This window comes from Macrosteles quadrilineatus, unplaced genomic scaffold (genome assembly GCF_028750875.1).
Source record: "Macrosteles quadrilineatus isolate MER2022 unplaced genomic scaffold, UCM_ALF_1.0 Scaffold_9__3_contigs__length_116548681, whole genome shotgun sequence".
Classification (NCBI taxonomy): Eukaryota; Metazoa; Arthropoda; class Insecta; order Hemiptera; family Cicadellidae; genus Macrosteles; species Macrosteles quadrilineatus.
The window spans coordinates 27,277,419-27,300,780 of record NW_026542602.1 but is presented as its reverse complement, the minus strand read 5'-3'; positions in this window follow the sequence as shown (position 1 = coordinate 27,300,780).

The window sequence follows — 23,362 nt, the reverse complement described above, 5'->3', positions numbered from 1 at the left end:
TCCTAACCATTTAAATAGTATATATTATATGAAAATAGCACAGAAATAGGAAATGTTTTTTCATTATACGTTGAAACTAAATTCAATGCAACGTCGTTAGTAATTGTGTTATTTGTTTTATGAAGATTTAAGGTATAGTTTGAATAAACCTAAAGAGGAAATACGAAATGCTTGGACCAACACCTCTAAGCCCTACACAATATGTTTAAACTAGTGGAAATAGTAAGATTGTCACATAAGGAAAGCTATGATTTGTCAAGTTGAAGGGCAAAACTTGGTCGACTCGTGTGAGGAACACAATAGTCAACCTTATGAAAAGACCAACAAGAAACAAAGTTATGGGAGTTCACAAAAGCTTGTAAACCCAACTTTATAAGTAAGCCCGCCGACTATGCTTGGACAATAGCTATTGCTTAACTTTACTCGGGCCTGATACAATGTTGAAAGTTAGTTGTAAGCCTAGAAACCCGTGAAGGAGTGTGTCAATGTGTATTTACAACTATTTTGTTCAAAATAGTTATACTTGTTGCATCATCTAACATCTCGGACTTTAAAACCTTACCTTGCTTTCTTACGAAACAGTTTAGTACGTTTTTATACACAACAGTTATACAGTATGGAATAAAAGTAAACCTTATGTACAAACAATAAATATAGAAGGATGGAAAACTAAATGAATTGGAATGAACACGTGGTTTTGATGAAAACCACAGAGAATGTGATTTAAATGTAACCGAATTGGGAACTGCATGTAATCTATTTGAAATACAGATTGATGAATGTTAGCTAAACAAAGTACAACACTATGCTCCATCCATGTGTTTTATTGAGTTTTATAGTTCTTTCTTGTAGCGAACTTCCAAATAAGGAAGACACTTGCTGTAGTTGGCATGGAAACCCCTAGACCAGGGAACGAATCACTTTTTTTCATTTTGATGTTCCAGAGGCCCAAACTTCATAAGTGTCTGTGATGCAATAATTTAAATAATTAATTACGTATTTCTGATTATGCTGAGTTTCGACTTGCATGTGTTGAGCTGGATGAAATCTAATGAGTTCGCTAACTGGGATCAGTATTGCGAATAAGGGGTTATGGGCTTTTGAAACTTCGAAATTTGATCAAAAAAGTGTTAAAGTTTTTTTTTTGTAGCACAAAGACGAAAAATCTAATTTAGGTCTAACGACCTTGCTTAGAGTCGAACCCGCGACCTTCAGATTGAAAGGTAATCACTATTCCCAGTCCCAGAAATATGTTTGTGTTTCATTACTGTTGCTAGTCCTACCATCAACGTTTATGTGCGCTCCATCAACCTGCAACCAACAAATCTTAATTCTTGTTTAAACTAAAGCTAGAACTCACAGTATAAAAACCAACTTTGAAAATAAATTAAATATGAATTACATTAACTTGAATTTTACTGTACAATATAGGCCAAATTTATATGATTGAGATGTCTTCTGTAGCAAGATTTCCCGAGGTATACCTATTTTTAAAAAAATCTACAGGTTTATATTTCGTAAAATTAATTATAATGTCTGATGGTAATTAAAAGGTTAATAAGAGATGCTTCAATGTTAATTTTGAGGTTGATCAATACCAATAATAGAAATAGACTAACGTATCGTGTGATCCGTCAGGTGTATATAACAGTTGTTTTGATTGCAATATTGGATGTTGTTCTACGAACCAAATCATCAGAAACCTAATTTCCAGCAAAACCATATTATTACTGATTGAAGTTCGCAGCTACACTTAAAATCTAAAATGTCACAAGACTATAGTATTAAAATTTGTAGTTTTTTGTCCGCTCTCCATCTTTCATACACACTAATTATGTATTTTACTTTACAGCGTGAATATTAATTCGTTTCCTTGTAATAAAAATTTGAATATATTATAATGTTTCTAAGATGGATCTATTATTCATATGTATTTTGCACAAAGAAGATTACCTTAAAATTGCGTTAACAGAAAATAGCTTTTTTAAGGTTGTTAGCTTATGTTTAATATCTTAATAAAAATAAATGTCATCGCAATTCCTCTAATTTTTAAATAACATTGAAACACACAAAAGTATTAACACTAAGCTCTTAAAAATATTCACAAGTGGCTAAAATACATGATAGGGTAATATGATTTTAAATTATAGATAGGTAAAAGATAAATAATAATTGCAATGAGGTAAACTAAAATTAGATTTACCATGATTTTGCTTTGGAGATTAGTTTTTAAAACTAACTAGATATGAAATTGTGTGTTGAAAGTTAGCAAAGCTGAATGTCTTTAACATTGCCTGAGGCCTTTCTGGCATAGAAGAAAAGTAAAGTTTTGATTCACAAGAAGTATATAAATTTGTTTTTATTCACTGCATACAATAGTTTAACTGTCTTACTTTTTCTGCCGAATTTTAAAACTTATTCTGACATTATGACATAATGTAATACAGTGTTCATCATCATCAGACATTTGAGTTACAGACGTTATATTATATTCTATATGCGACTTTTATAGCAAAATCTTAGGAGGCTTTAAGAATATGTTGCAATTAAGGTCATACACTAAGTCTCTTTAACCAATAAAGTAAATACTAAACTAAAGTATTTATAGCATTTTGTATATGTAGTGTCAGTCTAAATCCAAAAAAATAGTAATTACAAAACTACTTGTTACCACATTACAGTTTTGGTCCGTTTAGTCTAGAAATAAACTATTTTAAAGCTCCGTAACTTAATGGTTGGAAATTCTGATCGGTAAATTGACTACCACTAGCTTTCACAAAATAAATGTACCTGAACTCAACATGATTACAGAATATTTTACATAATATTGTTCACATACATTTAAATTATAACCATCGACGAACAATTTTATAAATAACGAACTTGCTTTTATTTTTCCAAAAGTGTTGAGTCAACTTGAAAATATTACTCCTTAGTAACAATCTTCCAGTACATGCAATTATTTACTTTAAATGTAAGGAGAATTCAAGGCTGAGAAAACAGCAGTGGCAGTGAAAGTTCAGCAAAATACATTAGCTTATCTCATGTTCAATATTATCCTTGCGACCTTTACAAAGTGTGTCGCATCTCTTAAGCCCCAAGATAAACAAAAATTCTTCCATTTTCTCTCTTATTTCTTTTAACGATGAAATTCATATCAATAAGGATTAAAGTCCTGTTAAAAGTTAAACATCCTAATACGTTTTATTTATACAATTATTATGACAATAAATACAATCAGTTACAAATAATAATATATTTAAATAGTACTTTTGAAAATATTGCTCAACTTTTAAGTCAAAGCTAAACTTTGAGTCTACGAATTTAAATATTTTAAATTTGTAACAGATTAATAAAATTAATCTCGTTGACTACATCATTTACTTACATTTGCATGTGAATTGATTTGGAGAAACGTTGTGTTTTGAAAGTGAGACAGACGTGAGTGTGTGTTGGAGTAAGCAAGCATCTGATCGATCGTCTGAGGTGTTTTGGCGACAAAGGAATGATAAATCGCTTAGCACTTATCGCACTCTATCTACCGATAACAGGTTATTTCCAACAACGCCTCATTGCTGATTCGGTAAGATGGTATATAAGTAATACGAGTGTTCAAAGCTAAGTAGATTTATGTAAAGCGAAAAACTAAATGTAACACTAATACTGTTTTTAGACTATATTCTCTTGTTACTTTTTTTAAGTGCAATATATTGTTAAAAACAAAAAGTTTTTCTAAATAGTTAAGTGCTTAGATATTGTCTCGGAGCTTATATTACACATCCAAAAGAGTTGAGAAGTCGAATGATTATAGTAATCAAAATGGTGGCAATTTCATCCCGAGAAAGGTTATTAGATTTTCGGTTATTTTAAACCAGTCCCATCTTTGTCTCCATACTCCTAAAAATATTATAATTAAAAAACCAGTACAATTGAATTGACAATGTACAGTTAGTTAGCATTTACTTGAGGCTATATTACAGTTTACAAGAATTGTTTTCTGTATTGCAAGGTATTTCATTGTCCCGACAAATATTATAATAGCTTTCAATTGTTAAGTTCCCTGTTAAAAGAAATTTACTTGGGCTTCGATAACAAATTTCATGTAAATAATTTAATTTTTATTAGTGATACATCTAAATTAATATATATTGCTTGTATAATTTAATGTGAAATTATTCTCAGCCACTGGCTCGCCAGGATTGAAACAAGTTGCTTTCAGAGTTTGAAGATCACAGTTGCTCATCAAATCTTCGGGTCGATGATTCTGTTGACTCTGTTAGTTTTGGAAGTTAGACTTTGACTTTATGCAATGAAGACGATTACGAACTCGCCAAAGCTTGGTGGCATTTTAATAACTTAATAATTAACTTATTAAGCTGGAAATACAAAAGTCGTCTGGCGGAAAGGATGTGAAGGAGCAAGTCGGGGTGTTCCTTAAAGTACAAATTGGCAGAGAGCGATATATGTTTACCGGGAAAAATGAAAACCAAAAATATAAAATTATTGACTGTAGTTGTACTAAATAAAAATATTGAGACTGTATTAGTTGTGTATACTAAGCTCCTCTAAACCTGTATAACCTTCACTAAGACCTACATGTGGCGGTTGAATTGTATTATATCCAGTTATACTTGTCAAAGATATTTCTACCACTAAGGGTTATTAGAGAGAATCCTACAAAGCTAAGCCCCAACATCTTAGCTTAGGCTTGGATTGTACGCACTACATATCATTACTGGCAATCCTACCGTGGATGATGGGGTTTTCTGATGATCCCCCGGGTCAAAGCAACGAAATCAGAAAAGTGACACATAATTGATAACATTTGCTTGACATCACAATCTTATAAACGGTAAGTTAGGGAAGTGACTATGATTTTTTTTTACTTACGATATTTGATTTGTATTAATATTTAATGAGGTTTTTACTGTTCAAAAACCCATAATACTCCAAATAAAAAAAATTTGAATGCCTGGGGATACTGCTAACTAGTGCCATTGACCATAGTTAATGTAAGTACATACCAAATTCCATACATAGAGCTATTTTGGGCTCTTTACTCATCCAAAAACACACATATACTGACATCCTTTCAAACACATTTTCTGGTTCAAGGCATTTACTATGCATTGGACGAGGAAGTAAAAAAAAACCTTACATACTAAGAACACACTACTTCTAGTACTCAAATGGAAGAAAATTTTGTGGGTTAAACACTCGACGATACCCTAAAAAAAGTTGTCAATCCTAGCATTAAAGGATCATGTATATGGTTTATAGCTATATTTATCTTATTGCTAGCTGTTAGATGTTTATTGTGTTATTTCAGACGCTGCTATTTGCATTTTACTTGGGATTAACATTTATTAAACAATTAAATAACAGTTTTGGTTTTTAATAGTGGGATATTATAAAGGGTTATAGTCCAGCCCCCCAGGCTTAGTGTTAGGGTTGGGTAAGAGCTGTGAAATCCTTCAACTAAGCTTTCGAGTGGTGGAAAAAGTCTTGAAACGCATTTAGTTTTTGGGAATAATAATTGATAAATAAATATTTGTTATAAAATATATGATTTACTATAATGATAAACATTGTTTATCATTATAATAAATAATTTCCTTTATGAATACATCCATAATATTATAATATCTTATATTCTTGTTGACAACTTTTAGGTTTTTTATGTTGCTGTATACACTTTACTAGAGCTTGGAATTTAATAATCAACGAACATACAGTATTTTTGAGTTCGAACTCAAAATATACTGATATAGGTTATAAATATCAAGCAGGCAAAATTAAAGTCTGGTGATTGGAGCAGGCAAAACAAGGCTTTTAAGTGGCAAGGAATCCAAAAATTCTTTGAAACTATTGAGAATACAAATTCATATATAAATCCATATAATTAAATATTCAAACATAATATATGAAACACAACATATATTAGCCAATACATTAAATATATCTAATACTGTTGGACATAGACAGTTAATATAGGCTACACAAATTACCAACGGAATTGCTGTTGCTTCCGGGCCGGGGTGGTTGAACCACATATCACTGGTATATGTATGAGCTCATAGATTTACAATGCAATAGATTGTAATACATATCCCATATTTAATGAAAAATATCTATTTAAAGAAAGATACTTGACGAAGTTAAATATACTCTTTGTAAGATAAGAATGATAAAAAAGGGAATTTATAAGAGCAATATTAGACACATTATGAATCTTGATTAAACTTCAATCAAATACACTGAGAACATGTTGTAACCAAGCTTACATAAATTCAACCATCTCTTATGTACTCTTATGTACAACGTACTCAACGCTGCATTCAGTCCACTAAGCTATTTACATGTCGTATCAAACATTTTCAACTGTGTATTTAAGATAAATTGTATTTCGTTGATGTGGCTATGACAACTTAATAATTATCTAGCTTACAGATGTTCAATGGTGAGTTGCCGTATCCGTGCTAACCAATAGTAGAAGAGGCGGAAGAGAATATTGCAGTTTTTATATCTACTACATGAAATAGCTACACATTTACAAAAACAAACACACATTTACAATTTTCGAAAAAAAACCTTAACTTTGCGACTTAGTAAAACCAGTAACATATTGTCAGTAGTAAAATATTTACGTTAATATCAGATAAGGTAACCCTGATAACTTGGTAACCATATGATTAAATTTTTAAAGATAAACTTATTTTTAATAATTAATGCCCACTTACTTGCAAAGCCCTACTTATTTTTTTCAACTAAATAGATCAAAATGAATCTAATAACATAACGCAATGTGGCAATAAGCAATTTTTTTTTGTCAAGCATGGGATTTAGCTTACTTCATAAATTACAAAGGAAATGATCAGAAAAATTATACAAAACGTTTATTACCTCACGAAATTGGCATGTGAGTCAGAACCCTTAAAATATTTGTTGATGCTAATAATTTTTGGCAAATCTCTAACCTTCATTGTATATGCCTCGTACCAATATCTTTATAAGATAAAATAAGATAAGATAAGATGGAAAATAGTTACTGTATTACCATTAAAAGGTAATGTATCCTCCAGTAATGTATCAAGATAAGACACTGGTGTGTGGTAGTTGGTAGAATACACTGTATGCTTCACACTGTTATTATAAGACACTCTATAACATGAGGTCAAGTAAGAGTGTTATCTAGTGGCAAGATAAATGTGACTATTACCATTGAGAAGTAGTGTACACTCCAGTAATGTACCAAGATAAGACTCTGGTGTGTGGTAGTTGGTAGAATACACTGTATGCTTCAAACTGTTGTTATAAGACACTCTATAACATGAGGTCAAGTAAGAGTGTTATCTAGTGGCAAGATAAATATGACTATTACCATTGAGAGGTAGTGTATACTCCAGTCATGTATCAAGATAAGACACTGTCGTGCGGTAGTTGGTAGAATTAATACACTGTATGCTTCACACTGTTATTATGAGAAACTCTAAAACATGAGGTCAAGTAAGAGTGTTATCTTGTGGCAGGATAAATGTGACTATTACCATTGAGAGGTAGGTAGTGTATACCCTAGTCATGTATCAAGATAAGACACTGGTGTACAGTAGTTGGTAAAATACACTGTTGCTTATAATAACTGTATGCTTCACATTGTTTTTATCACTTATAATGTTTGATTTAAGTATACAATACCATCTAATTTATTATTTAAATTGGTTTTATTTATTTTCTCTACGTAATCAAACTACAATAATAACAATGATACAAATAAAATGTTTTAGGTTTCTATGTAGTTTACAAAGAAATTGTGCGCTAGTGCTTTTGTGGATAACAAAAAGTACCTACTTAAAAAATACTTTACAATGCTGTACGATTCTGTTTTAATGCCCCCCTAAAACAGAATTGTACAGCATTATAAAGTATTTTTAAATACTGTTGATCTACTGAAAAAAACTAGTGATTTCCAAAAATAAAATGTATTAAATTTCAGTTATTTACAAAAAGTGTTCTAGAGTTCTTCCAGAACATTTTGATGTATGACAATTCATACAAATATTTTTTAAGCTGTGTTATTTTACAAAATATGTACGTGCTACACTGGTCCCGTTTGCTGAAAGTTGGGGTATTATAAAGGTATCATAAAAAATTTGAATATAATATTCTTTTGGAAGTATTTGTTGTTTGGCAATTCCATACTACAGTTTGTGGATGTATAGGTACTCTTAAAATAAAAATAATTAATTGATTATCATATACCTAACTCCAGATATATATGTTCCCTTAAACATCTGTTTTACAAAAAAACCACTCCCAAGGGTGGGGAAAGGGGTCGAGGGGGGAGGAAATAATCATAAAATATTATCACAAAAACTACGTTAAATTTTCAAACATGAAAAAAAATTTTATTGCAAACAGAATATGCTTTTTCTCAGGGTGGAGTGGCCCTTAACACATTGAATCAGAATTGTTTATTTTCAAATTAGTTAAAACACTTATTATGTCTTTTTACGATTATTAGGACTAATTGAAATAACAATTAATTACAACGATATTATAATTACTATTTGTATTGAGAACACATTCACACACAATTATCTACGTTATGCATTTCTATGTTTTTGATCAATGTTCAAAAATATTCCAATATATTATTAATAGTACACTAGTGTACCTGTTGGTCGAAATCGAGCAATTTTCAAGTACCGGTATTATGCAAAAGTTATTTTAAAACTACAGTAATAACGGTCCTCATTTTCAATGAGTTTAAAAGATTCGACTAAATACTTATGTAACTAATTGAAATACTCACGCTATTAAATAGCGCTTTGAAATAATAAACACTTATTAAAAAGATGTTTTAGAATTTTTTGGACCCGACCTTATTTTTTTGTGTTTTCTACAAATGTTTCCCAACTTAAAGCTATTACCAGTAAAAATTTCTTGCATGCATTTATTTTATCTGACTTTAGGTAGGTTTACTTTACCACTGTGACAACATGAAGCATCCATATTCTTCATGGTTTTTTTTACTTCCAAAAAGTTGCTTAGCATAACTGGCAAAAATGATTCATCTCCCCAAGTGATTGTGTACCTGGATTCCTTACTGTGAGACCAGGCCTCTCCTCTACTCTTCCCATACGTATAAGATTTCCTATTAATTGTCTCATCCTCCTGTTTTCAATATTTCTCCTTTAAACTCAAGAAATTGACTGTTCTTCCAACAAAACCGATTTACTGTTTATATTTGTCTATAACCTCCTAAATATTAGAAACATCAATATTTACTCCAAAAAAGCTGGTGAGTTTATTATTATATAAAGTTGTTGTGATTTCAATGTAATTCTTATGGGGAAAATGCGACCTTTGAGAGCTACTCGTGCCCTTAAGGGTAAGAGTTTTTGAATTCCAAAACCTTTATGCAAAACTACGAATTTAGACGAATTACTTTACACCTCAAACGTTAAAATCGATCCAGAAATAACGGAGAAGTTTTGTTCACAAACAGCCCTCACGTATTATTATAAGAGATCCTTATAGCACATGTCTCCAATTTTAGTAAAACCAGCTGTTTCAAATATTAGTGTCAATTTCAAAGTATTCATCTGTTCAAATGTAAACAAATATTTTCTTCCTAAGAATAACAACTTTGAAGGTCACTGGGGCAGAGCTCTGATGGAATTCCCAAGTTTTTTTGTTTGATGGCAAAACTACATGCTAAAACCTTTCTAACGATACCTTGGACATGGTGATCAATAGCACCACCGCTCTAAAACAATTATGACAAAAATATGCCTAGCGTATTAAATATATAGATAACTATTACTATTAATTTTGGTTTTGTAATTTGTATTTAATTTGTCTATGTTGGTCGGAGATAAATCGGAGTCGTTACATGAATGTTTATTAAGACAAAAACTGTTATATAGATAAATCTCTTTAATCTTCTTTCTTAATTCTTTAAAATTAGATATCCTTAACATTACATTATCTCCCGTGCGGTACCGGGTTAGAATAGCACCGCAGCCTTCTCGGGCTTGTCGTAAGAGGCGACTAAAAGGGTGACCGACGAACTCACTGGGAGTCCCTGGGAGTGCCCCTGTTGTGTTGCAGGGGTTGATGTGTGCTCTGCACTGCCGATGGGTATTCTTAGTGGGTCGTGAGAAGCCAGCCACTTCGGTCCTTGGTCAGGGAGTGCGGCATGGATGTAGAGGTCGGGCTCTGCATTGTGACGGGCGACCCCCGGCACGTCAGGTATCCGGTGCTGGGCAAACGGAGGTCAGGCCCCGGGGAACTGGGGTAGGGGTCTTTGTCCCCGAGGGTATACCCGTTCCTGACTGATTCCGGGCCGCTCCTTGCCGCACGATGCGCTGGAATAAACACGATGGATTTAAATAAAACCCCTCATAACACATTTTTGATTAAGAGCTCAAATGAGCCAGAAAAGACGTTGGAAGTGGAGCGGAACGCTTTTGTCCGTAGCTCCAAGGTGCAGCGGTCGCCACCACCGAAAAACGTGAGAACATCTCCCCCACCTGCCACCTTCAAATGCACCAAGGAGTTCCCCCATTTAGGAGCTCCTTCGGAAAGTGGAGCTGGGAACGGTGCGGAAAGCGTCGGAGATGTAGGTGTCGAGCTGGTGTTGCCAGCAACTCTCCCCCACTCTGCCAGTTCTGCTGTAGGGATGCCGGAGGAGCCATTCAAAGCACCGCTGAGGTCGGAAGGCTCTGAGATGGTGCTTCTGCGTCAGGAATATCTTGACGCAGAGAGTGACATTGAAACCCGGCTCCAAGACATGGAAGCTACGATCAAGGCTATGCTGGACACCTTCCGGACCCAGAAAGCCGTAAATCAAGTGGTCAAAAACGGCATGGCCAAACTGGAGGATGACCTTGGCTTCGTTTTTGCCTGCCGGGTGGTGAGTAAGGCAGCCATGGAGAAGATTGCCGAGAAGGTTGTGTCTCTGTCTGACGAAAGAACACTGCCTTCTAAGAAACGTAAAAGGCCTTCCACATCGGACAGTCCTCAAAAAAGAGAAGAAGGCGTCCAAACCAAAAGGACCACGGTAAAGGCCAAGGCAACTCAGACTGATCTATTGTCTGCTGTGCCCAGATCCTTTTCGGACATAGCTGCAGCTCCTGCAAAGAGCCAACAACCACAGCTACCTACGACCCCCCTTCAGGGAAGTTCCCGAAAGGGGTCAGTCGTAGAGACACCTGGGGCTGCGTGGGAAAAACGTCGTTCCCGAAAGGAGAAGAGGCAGTTGAGGCGGGCGGAGGTCGCCTCTATAAAGAATGTGGCAGTGAAGGCACAGCCGACCGGCGTGGCCCAAACTGGGCCCGGCTCGGTCTCTGCTCCGAAAAAGTCCCGGCCAAAAAAGCCCAGGACGGAGGCAATCCTGGTCAAGCCCTCAGGGGGGAGATCTTTCGCCGAGGTCTTGGGTGCAATTAAGGCCAAGGCTAAGCCAGAGCAGACCGATACGGTTGTACGGTCGATTAGACGAACCCGGGACGGGGACGTTCTCCTTGAACTGGGTAAGTCGAAAGACAAAGCAGCCTTTACTGCCGAACTGAAGGCAGCTGTTGAAGGCCAGGGCACCGTCCGTGCTCTTGAACCAAAGACATCAGTCGAGGTTCGAGACATTGATTGTGTGTCGACGGAGGTTGATGTTGTTGAGGCCCTGAAGAAAGCTGTCCCCGAGCTTGGCGGGCAAACGGCTTTATTTAAGGTGTGGCTCACAAAACCGAACAGGAGTCAGCAGCGGATGGCGGTCGCCGAAATGGCAGACGCACATGCCACGAAAGTGCTGGGACTCCAGCATCTGAGAGTCGGCTGGGTCAACTGCAGGCTCAGACGGAGAGTGGAAGTGAAGAGGTGTTTTAAATGCCTCTGTTTCGGCCATTCCTCCCGAAACTGCAAGGGACCCGACCGAAGCAAGAACTGCCTTCGGTGCGGGGAGGTCGGTCACGTCCGTAAGGACTGCCAAGTCGAGTCCTGTTTCCTTTGCAAAGAAAATGGGCTCGCTGACAAACACTTGAAGCATATAGCTGGGTCTGGACAGTGTAGTGTATTCAAATCTGCACTACAGCAAGCGAAAGTCCTTTCACGAAGATAAGAATCCTTCAGTGCAATCTTGAGCGATCCAGGTCGGCTGACGCACTTCTATGTCAGCTTGCCCTAGAACACGATGTCGACGCGCTCTTAGTCAGCGAACAGTACCAGTACCGTGATAGGGACCCATCTTTTTGGTTCCCTGATAGTCTTGGTACTGCTGCATTCTGGGCGCGTAATGCAGCGAAAGTACAAGTACGGGGTCACGCGAAGGGCCGAGGTTTCGTTTGGGTTCGGTGCCGGGATGTCACTTACTTTAGTGTCTACCTCACTCCCAACGAGGCCATCCGTGAATTTCGTGAGAAGATAGACCGCCTGGAAGAGAGCGTGCGCAATACCACAGGACACGTCGTCGTGGGTGGGGATTTTAATGCTAGGGCTGTCGAGTGGGGAATGACCCTCACCAATTCCCGGGGCAAGTACATTCTGGACTTTGCTGCCAGAGCCGGACTCGTTGTCGTCAACGAGGGAAACACGCCAACTTTCCGGCGCCCCGGGATGCGGGGAACGATCCCAGACATAACCCTTGCATCTGAGTCCCTTTTGCCAAGGATCAGAGCCTGGAGAGTTCTGGAGGATTACACGGGCAGTGACCACCAGTACATTATTTTTGATGTCCTGGATGGTCATCAGAGACAAGTAGCCGCGTTTCGTCAAGTGCCCGTTCGATGGAATATTAAAAAATTGGACGTGGCAAAATTCAATGAAGCCATCTTACGAGGAACACCGGTGGTTCCCCCCGCAACTAGTGTGGCTCATGCAGAGGTGTTAGTTACATCCATGATGGGACTAATCGTCTCCGCTTGCGATGAGTCTATGCCTCGCGGAAGATCCCGGTGCAATAAGCGACCTGTGTACTGGTGGACTGCCGAGATTGCGGAATTGCGTCGGTCAGCATTGAGAGCCAGAAGACTTGCTACCAGGGCCAGAGAACCTGTAGACAGACGTCGTAAGTCGGATGCTTACAGAGTGGCTAGGAGGTCTCTTCGTCGAGCCATCAACCGGAGTAAACGTAGTTGCTGGGAGACATTAAGGGACGATATCGATTCCAATCCGTGGGGCTTGGGTTACAAACTGGTAACCAAGAAACTTGGCACCCGCTCTCCACCTTCCGTCATGGATGGGGCCACTATGGAGAGGATAGTCGAGTCCCTTTTCCCGGCTCACACGTTGCGCCCACTGCGGGATTTCGGAAGGGTGGATGACGTACCACTTTTCAGTCTTGGAGAGGTGGAGGCGGCCGTCCTATCCCTGAAGAACAATAAGGCTCCTGGACCCGATGGGGTACCCGGCGAAGTTCTCAAAAAGGTTTTGACTATTAACCCCTTGATCCTTTTACGCATGTACAATGCCTGCCTAGTCGAAGGAGTTTTCCCTTCGTGCTGGAAAACAGCTAGGCTTGTGCTTGTTGGGAAGGGGAAGGGAGATCCAGACCTGCCATCCTCTTACAGACCTCTGTGTATGTTGGATACGGCTGGAAAAGTCCTCGAGAAGTTGATACGTTCCCGACTGAATTCAGCCGTAGTCGCTGCGGGGGACCTGTCCCCTCGGCAGTATGGATTTAGGATGGGGCGATCTACGGTTGACGCTGTTGAAGAGGTGAAGCAAGCCGTGATGAGAGCTGAGGATTTTAACCACTACTCTCGAAGGGTTGTGCTGCTCGTCACTCTCGATGTGCGAAACGCATTTAATTCGGCGAGGTGGTGCGATATGCTGGATGCTCTGGAGAACACCTTTCACGTCCCGGCATACCTCATGCGTATCATAGAGGATTATCTCCGGTTCCGCCTCCTCTTGTATGACACTACAGAGGGCCCACGGACGATGAGTGTCACTTCCGGTGCTGCCCAAGGTTCCATACTCGGCCCGGACCTCTGGAATGTCGCGTATGACAGCCTCCTGAGGTCTGAAATGCCTGAGGAAACTGTTTTGGTTGGGTACGCGGACGACGTTGCAGTTTTGATAGCTGCACGTAGCGTTGAGCTGGCTCAGCTAAAGCTGAACCGAGTTATGCGTACTATAAACGCATGGATGACAGACCACGGTCTCTCGCTTGCTTTGAGCAAAACTGAGATCGTGATATTAACAAAAAAACGGATTGACACCATCGTGCCGTTGAGGGTAGGGGCCGTTGAAGTCCAGACCGTTCGTTCTGCCAAGTACCTTGGGATTATGGTGGACAGCAAGCTTAGCTGGCGGGATCAGATTTTCCGTACGGCGGACAAGGCCGCTAGGGTGGTCTCCTCTCTTAGCCGGTTGATGGCCAATGTCGGAGGGCCTCGGTCCAGCCGTAGAAGGCTGTTAATGTCTTCTGTCCAGTCCGTACTCTTGTACGGTGCTGAGGTGTGGGCAGACGCTCTAAATAAGGAGGTATATAGGATGCGGCTTGCCCGAGTGCAGCGTCAGGCAGCACTAAGAGTTGCATCCGCCTACCGAACAGTGTCCGAACCCGCCGTCCTGGTGGTTGCTGGAGTCATCCCCGTCAAACTTTTGGCGGCGGAGAGAAAAGCAATTTATCAGCGCCGTGGGGAGGACCAGGCACGAACAGAGGAACGCACCCGCACCTACCAGCTGTGGCAAGAGAGCTGGGAACAGGAGACTCGGGGACGCTGGACCAGGCGACTGATAAAGCAAGTCCAACCTTGGGTTAATCGGCGGTGCGGAGAGGTGGACTTCTACCTCACCCAATTTCTGACGGGTCACGGCTTTTTCCGGTCGTACCTGTTCAGGATGGGCAAAGCCGTGTCACCCGATTGCATATACTGCCCAGGCATTCCCGATGACGTGGAACATACATTTTTCCACTGCCAGCGTTGGGAAAGGCCCCGCCTGGAGGCTCAACAGTTAGTAGGACTGCTGTCGGTGGACACGGTCATACCGATGATGACGGAGGGTGAGGACAATTGGACCTGTGTGTCACATTACATCCAGGGTATTCTCCGCGCCAAGAAGCTCGACCTTGACCGGGATGCGGTGTAGGTCTTAAAGTATCCAAATGCCATAAACGGTGAGAGCCCTGAGGGCTTAGGTAACATGTTGGCCTGACTTGAAGTAATGTGACAAACAATTCCAGGTCTGTGTCCAACAGAGTAGAGGGGGTTTTTTAGTGAGTAGTCTGCGATAGATTCAGGAGTCTCACACTACAGGCTGGCTACCTGTGTGCGTAAAAGCATTTTTACCTCCTCTCCCTTAAAAAAAAAAAAATAAAAAAATAAAAAAAAAAAAAAAAAAACATTACATTATATTGTATAAACTTAACACAGAACGTGACTTGAGCTATGAAATAGTATGTTAACTTATGTCTACAATATAGATTAAGTTACTGCTTAATTTGGTGTTACTTTGTATACTTTTGGTGTCATTGGCATACTTATCGTCATGAAACTACTTTATGGTCATGGTTTGTGAGTCGGTAGTGTCCAGTAGTGTCACGGACTTTAGGCCCAAGGCAGCGATTCCGTTGGTTCGGATCCTGGTCACAGCCGCAAACATTCATTTTTATCAGTACAGTTCACCTTTTTACCGTACCGGCTCACTCCTTGTGCTGGATACGTTCCACGCACAGATTTGTGTATATGTGGATGGGCCAAGGTAAGTTTATAACAGTCTAGTTTTTTTTTTTTTTTTTTTTTTTTGGTGGACCAACAGTATTTAAAAATCTATATCTATAAAAGAGGAACTATGTATGTATATATATGTGTGTATATACGTTATGGACTCCAAAACCGCTCGATAGATTGTAATGAAACTTTCAGGCATTATTAAGCATCTTTCAAGGATGGTTCGAGTGAAGTTTGGTGCAGATCCGTCAAAAGGGCTCTGCTCCAGAGGGTTTTAAGTGGGCCAATGTCAGACTTTTTCATCTACAATGTTTACAAATAAATATAATTTAAAAGCAGATGTTTACTTTCACCAACTGTTTTGTAGGCTTGAATAATCACAACATTCTGTATAAGCATTAGTCATGATTTGAAATAGTGCGACAGTGTTTCTACAGATTGCAGCACAGAAAACTATTTTACTTTTTAATAAGTCCAAAGTATTAAACCACAATCGCAGCACACCTGTGCACTCAACAACGTTTAAATTCTCCAATGTTAAATATTAAAACATAAAAACCTTTATCAAAGTATTATAAACAATAAAAGGGATGATTTATTTTAAATTTGTGACGACAGCTAATTTGCAACCAAAAGGTGAGTGAGCTTAGCGAACAAACATCGACCTGGAGGGGAGTACCACAGACAATTGTCTGTGGGAGTACTTTACAATGCTGTACGATTCTGTTTTAAGGAGGCATTAAAACAGAATCGTACAGCATTGTAAAGTATTTTTAAGGTAAGGTTATGGAAAGGGGGTAAGGTTATAAGAGGCAAAAAAATATCCAAACTATTTATGGAAATATATTTATATAGCATCAAAGCCTTATCCATAAAACGTTTTTTAAATGTATTTATATTTTTCTTTAGCGTCATCCATGCCATTAACTTGTAATATGAATAACTGCCGCTCGTTGGAAATGCACATTCTATTTACTTTAGATATTCTTTTATCCTGGACATTTTTCCTTATTCTTTTTGCTGTAGACGTGTACAGAATTTAATCATACTGATTTTAATAATATCTTGGAAAATTGTATGCATAGTCATAAACAATATAATACAACTTTAAAAGCTTGTCACAATTTAGTAAAAGAACCACAAGGCGTAACAAAAGTCAATGTAGTTTTTTAGGGAAATCAAATATGGATCAAATATAGATTTTCTTTTGTAAAAAAGAACACACATTTAATCACGGGTGTTTCTAGTTCATTATATACTTATTGTGAAGTATTGCAATTCATTGCACTATGTTTAATAAACATATAACTTAATTAAATGCATAATTAAATTTACAAGTTCAACAAGGCCAATATATAATTATTTTATTTTATTGTGAATGAAATAAAATTATTATATATTGGCCTTGTTGAACTTGTAAATTTAATTATACATTTCATTATTAATTGCCAATATCTTCAATATAAGTTAACATATAATCTACCATGAATAACATTGTTTCACCATTTAGTTCACATGGATGCAGTAAAGGATTGAAACGCTTGTATAAAAGCTTTATAGGATTCCATGGCTCATTCTGAAATTACACCATTTAAAGAAACTCAAGATCTAAATTTTACTCTGTCAAGAAATTATCTATCTCGCGGGGTGGCACTTGACTGTGTAAGATATATGACGATGTTAAAAAACCTTATTTGTTAATCCCTAATAACACTTTAATGTAACCTCGTCTATACTTGAGTATTGCTTTGAGTCGGCAAAACAAGTTCATTACCTTGTGTAAAAATACATAATTATATAGAAGTACAAATTTGGAAAATGCATTGCCTTTAGAAACTATGTTTTGCAACCGTGTTACAGGTCTGATAGATTTAATCGCACTTAAAATGGATATATAAAATACATATTATACCTTCCATAATAATAATGAATGGATGAAAATTATTGCGACAGTAATCACATACTGACTTGTGTTAGTTAATGGAAATTTACTAGGCTAATTAATAGGGAATTTTTAGACCGCCTGTAATGTGGTGATATCGCAAGACGAAGAGCAAAGCGTAGCGTGGTGTATCCACTACTGGAAGGTGATATAGAATCGCGTTATGCGACATAACAGCTGTATAGCTGAACGATTCTGGTCACTATCTAGATAGTTTATTTTAATTATTTTTGTTTAACATATTGTTTTGTTTTTTGTTTCTTTTTACACCAAGCAAAGAAGCTAGAAATATAATAGCTGTCCAAACTCCATTAATCGATGGGTCTAATCAGATGTTCCTACCATTGTACCATCACTGTACATAACCATCCAAGGTAGCTATATTAAACTTAAACTATATCATGTTTAGCTCAATTTGTGTATGTATTTTCATAAACAATAAAAATAAATTTATGTAAATAAGTAAAATAGTTTAGTGTATACAAACCGTCAGTGTTCAAAGTTGCATTCTCTGACAAAGTGGGTGTATAACGCCAAGTTAAAGTTTAAATGTACTACCTTATGACAGTAATACGCATGGATAGTTGAGATTAACTGTACGTATCACTTTTTTACTGTAATTTTCTTCTTTTTGTTTATTTACATTTGATGACAGTCCAAATACATTAAAATATTTTTCTAATTTTGAGCAGAATAATACTAAGATGGTAATGTTCAGTCATAGAACCGTTTTCACTAACACAAGACTTTGAGTAGTGTTTAATATAAGTCTAAGAAATTAAAAACAAAATATACTCCAACTTGTTAGTTTGTTAAAACGAATCTCGTCCAACAAAGTTTTAATGGACGAAACCTTTTAATTCTGTCTAGAAACTCTTGCGTGCTAACCTTTAGTTTAGAACTAAGACTTGTAAAAGCTCTAGTGTACATAGATGTTTGTTTTATTATCTTAGAACGTGGACAATGGTTCTAAGATGTACTGTATCATCGTTGAAAACTTCTTATGAATGGCGGGGATCGAAGTGGTTTGATTATTTTAACTTCATTAAAGTAATTGGTTACACCTGACGAATCAGTGACGAATCCGTTATTATCGAAAGAACGCTACTTTTCTAAATGAAAATACTTATTATGTGTATCTGTACAAGAAACTATGGGGTTCAGATGCGAGACTTATTTTCTAGGTTTGATACGAAAAAATCCCACCAAAAAGTAATTGCACTACCCTTAGAGTAATATGACGTATTTGCTCTAAAAATAAAAGATAAATATACTAATTTTTCGTGTAAGGTTTTTTCCTCAAATATTATTTCCCATATATAATCAATTCCACCGTGTTTGTAATGTACAATAAGTTCCGATATTATACTAATTTATTTTAATTGTTATAGTTATAACTATGCGTGACACAATGTTTGGTTTATGTATGAAAAATTTAATTTTAAAAATCCCTATGAATGTTCAACCAAAAAAAACCTATAATATCTTATAAATAAAGCTTTTTATTTTGAAGTAATGCTTATAATCTCGAATATGTTTTACTAATGAAAGGCATGATGTTCCCTTTGTTTACCTAGATTCTGATACAGTAATATCTTAAATCAAGTATTATTATAAATTGCTACTAACAATGCTGTTAAATAATACAACTTCTACAGCATTTCGATCTCAATCAAGTTCTTACATTGTACCTCAAATACCACATTAAAAACATGGTAGGGCGTAAAGAAAGTGTAATGTCAAAAGTCAATAATTCATAACATTAAGATGTTTCATAACATTGTTATTATTAAATTACGTCGTATAAAATGGTGGAACCGTTGATAGTAAATAAATAAATAAATAATAAATAAATAATAAATAAATAATAAATAAATAATAAATAAATAATAAATAAATAATAAATAAATAATAAAAATAATAATAAATAAATAATAAATAAATAATAAATAAATAAATTAATTAATTAATAATTAAATAAATAGGAGACTATTTCATTTATGATGAACTTAGTTTCAACTCGTATACACGTTATATTGAGACTGTTTTGTCTGAACATTGTGTTTTCACATGAATACCCTTTTACAACCAACATTTTTCTAACTGTAAATGTTTAATTACAAAATGTAGGATTCAAAAATAATTACGTTATTTTTCATTAAAAATTAGTTAATTGCATTAGATGATATATTATTGTTACTAGGCACCTCCTGTAGATGTATGAGCTCATACATATACAATTGGTATGAGGTTGAACCACCCCGGCCCGGAAGCAACAGCTACTCTGTTGGTAATCTGTAGAGCCTATATTATACAGCATCTAGTGGTTCATATCAATTATCTCAAATAGCGAGTGGAAGTTGTGCGGATAAAACAATTGTATTACAAATATATCTCCTTATTAATTAGTTTTGTATTATTCATAACAAACAAAGCATTCATTTTGTTCTAACTAGTTTAATATCATAAACTATATTTTGCATAAAATTGTTATCTTTGATCTAAAAATCCAATACTACAAAGCAATACGTTGAAAATTTCCTCAACCAATTTTGTTTATTTGAACAGATCCTTTGTAATATTAGTTTTCAAGATAAGTTAGGTTTTTGCTAAATACGTTAAAAGTCTAAGTTTTATATTATTTAAACTGATATCAAATCGGAATTAATAGTCATTAAAAAATATTTATAGTATCACATTTAAGTGAGGTAATTTTTTAAAGCTTTTTTGTTAAAACCAATATGAATGCACTTCTTCTTCAATGATTAATATTTCTACAAAGAAGATTCTTAGTAAAAATAAAATAATTTGAAATTTATTAAGCATATGCCTAATATTTTAGTAAATTGAATTTCCTTTATAAATCCCAAAAACCTTCAAAAATGTTACTTCTATATTACATCAGATCATATAAATATTGACAAAAGACATGCATTAATTCAAAATAGGGGAAAGCTTCATGAGAAGACTATAGTAATTTTTATTCTTATGTTATATTTATATAGTATCAACAACAACGTATATACGACTACCTTTTTAATTTATAAAAAATACGTTACTTACATACAATTATTCGTAGGTATGGTGATACAAATTTTAATGTAAATGTTACAATTTAGTAAGTTATTTTCAAATACGTTTTTATTGCGTAATTCAGCTCCCAAATAATATATTTCAGTGAACAATAAAGGAAATCGCAGACTGCTTATGATCGGGAAACAGGATAAGGTGAATTACGTAGATCTAATGATTGAATTTGGCTTTTAGATTATATGAATTATGTTTTTAATGGGTATGATTACTATTCAATTATTTAAAAACGTTCTAAAAATAATTTACTTTAATTATTAAATAAATGAAAGATAAAACAGTTAACACTTTAAACCCATAACATTATCAAAATATTGATTTTGGAGTTTTCTCTATCTTTGGTCTAATTAACAGCAGTGGAATTATATATATATATATATATATATATATATATATATATATATATCACTATTTTTGTATACAGGTCATACAAATGATTGCTTATTAATAATATTTATATCTAAAGTAAAGGTAAAATCGTTCATAAGAACTGTACAGTCTTATTCTAGGTCAGACTCGGAACAGTTTCAAACACACTAGACTGTTCCAGACATTTCACTTCACTAACTTTGTATGTTACTTCAAGTTTTGTAGATAACATTTTTGTCCTAGCTTAATGTTATTGTAAACCTATTTCACACATATTTGTTTTCTATACTCTCTAGTAGATATTTGTAAATTATTAAACTACCAAAATTAAAAACTTTATATCAATCATGCTTGGAGTGTTGTTATTATTACATAGTACGCTAGGAAAAACGGGTAACAAATTATTTTCTTCTCTAAACTAGCAAAGAAGAAAGCCAATCTTGTATAATACAGGGTGACAAAAAAGTCTGGAAACGGCTTGATATCTTTTTAACTAAATTCGTTAGAAAATTCAAACTTTTCATAGCAACTTATATGTAAGAAAACTACTTTTTGCAAGCAATACCATTTTTTTACCTTCACCAGGGGACGGCCCATGAGGAGGGGTGAGGTTCATAACTCCAAGTTTTCATAACTCCAAGTACTTTTAAATACAACATTTCATAACTCCAAGTAAAATTATGTCCAAGTAAATTAAAACCAAAATATCATAAGACCAAGTTTCATAACTCCAAGCGTTCATAACTCCAAGATTCATAAGTCCAAGTTAAAATAAAACCAAGTAAATTAAAATACAAAATTTCATAACTCCAAACGTACAGATTTGCAAGGACCACAAGTCCAAGTTTCATAACTCCAAGGGTTCATAACTCCAAGGGTTCATAACACCAAGTTTCATAACTCCAAGTGACAATGGGTACAGTCCGTGCAGGAAGCGATAACGTACGCACACACACGCACCCATTACACACACACATGCTGGAAGAGAGTTTCCGATGTTGGCGAGACTATTCGAAGTGGTGCGTTCCCTGTCGCTTTGCACGTTCGTCTAAATTGTAATACAAATAGTGAGATGATGAAGTTTACATATTTAAATTCTGCGTAAACTGATGTTTAATACTATATAAATACAATTTAGTTCGTGCAGATGATTAATGTTTAATAATGGAAAATATGAAAAGGTTGTTCAATGTAAACATGAAAAAGTAAGTGAGCGAGGATTTTTTTTATTTTTTGGTCAGATGAAAACTTTCAGCGAGAAAAGTATAGATAGTAACATGTTCTTCAATTTTTGTTCCAAACATTTTTTCGTAAGACTTTTAGTTTGTCCAATAATCGACTTAGATGACCACCACGAGGTATGAATGAATTAGTTTACGCGCACATTATTTTAGCAATTGCCGTCTTCCAACAACAATATTAAGGAAATACAGTATTAGTTCACGTTTTAAAATTTCTAAACTATGAAAAATATTTAGTCTTAACTTCTTCAGCTGTATGTACGAAATTTCGAAATTTTTTCTACATAATATTCGTGGTGCACAACGCAAATAAGTCGTAGTGCCTTTTTTCCACTATTTTTCATCTCCTATTTTCGGAAAAAATTTAAACAGTATTAATCCAGGTTAAGGATTCATCTTGTAGCATTCATTTGTAAATATAAAATTTGATTATAGTTACAATTACTTGTTCTATCATAAATCTTTATTCCGTAACAAATATGAGAGTGTATGTTAGGAAAGTAAATTGTACGCAAAATGTCTGTAGTGCATAATGGGTTTAATAAAAAATACCATATTTAAAATTTTTAAAATACTATCTAGATTTGTATGATCCAAACAAGCGGATATAATCTATAGATAGGTCTAAACATTTGGATTTCGAGACTAAATTATCATAGAAATATGTTTTTGAGTAAATACATCTATACCTAATACCAGATTGTTTTATTTAAGTTAAATAGAAGGTATTTATCTTTTAGGTATTATTTAAGTACCTTAATGAGTTAAGTACTTTAATATAAGAATTGATGCGTCCAGTGGTCAAAACTCAACCACAATCCAAATAAAATATGAACTTATCTATATTCATCCCACGCTGAAAATCAAACATGTGATGATTGTGTACCAGTCTTCAATTTGTTTAGATTTTCTGTATATTTATCGTTGTTATTGCGTCACCAGAATTTTAACTCATAATCCAAATGTTATTTTTTTGTTTGTGTCAAATTCGTATTCGTACTTATTTTTCATCATTTTTTAAATTTATTAAGTTGTTCTGTTTATCTACA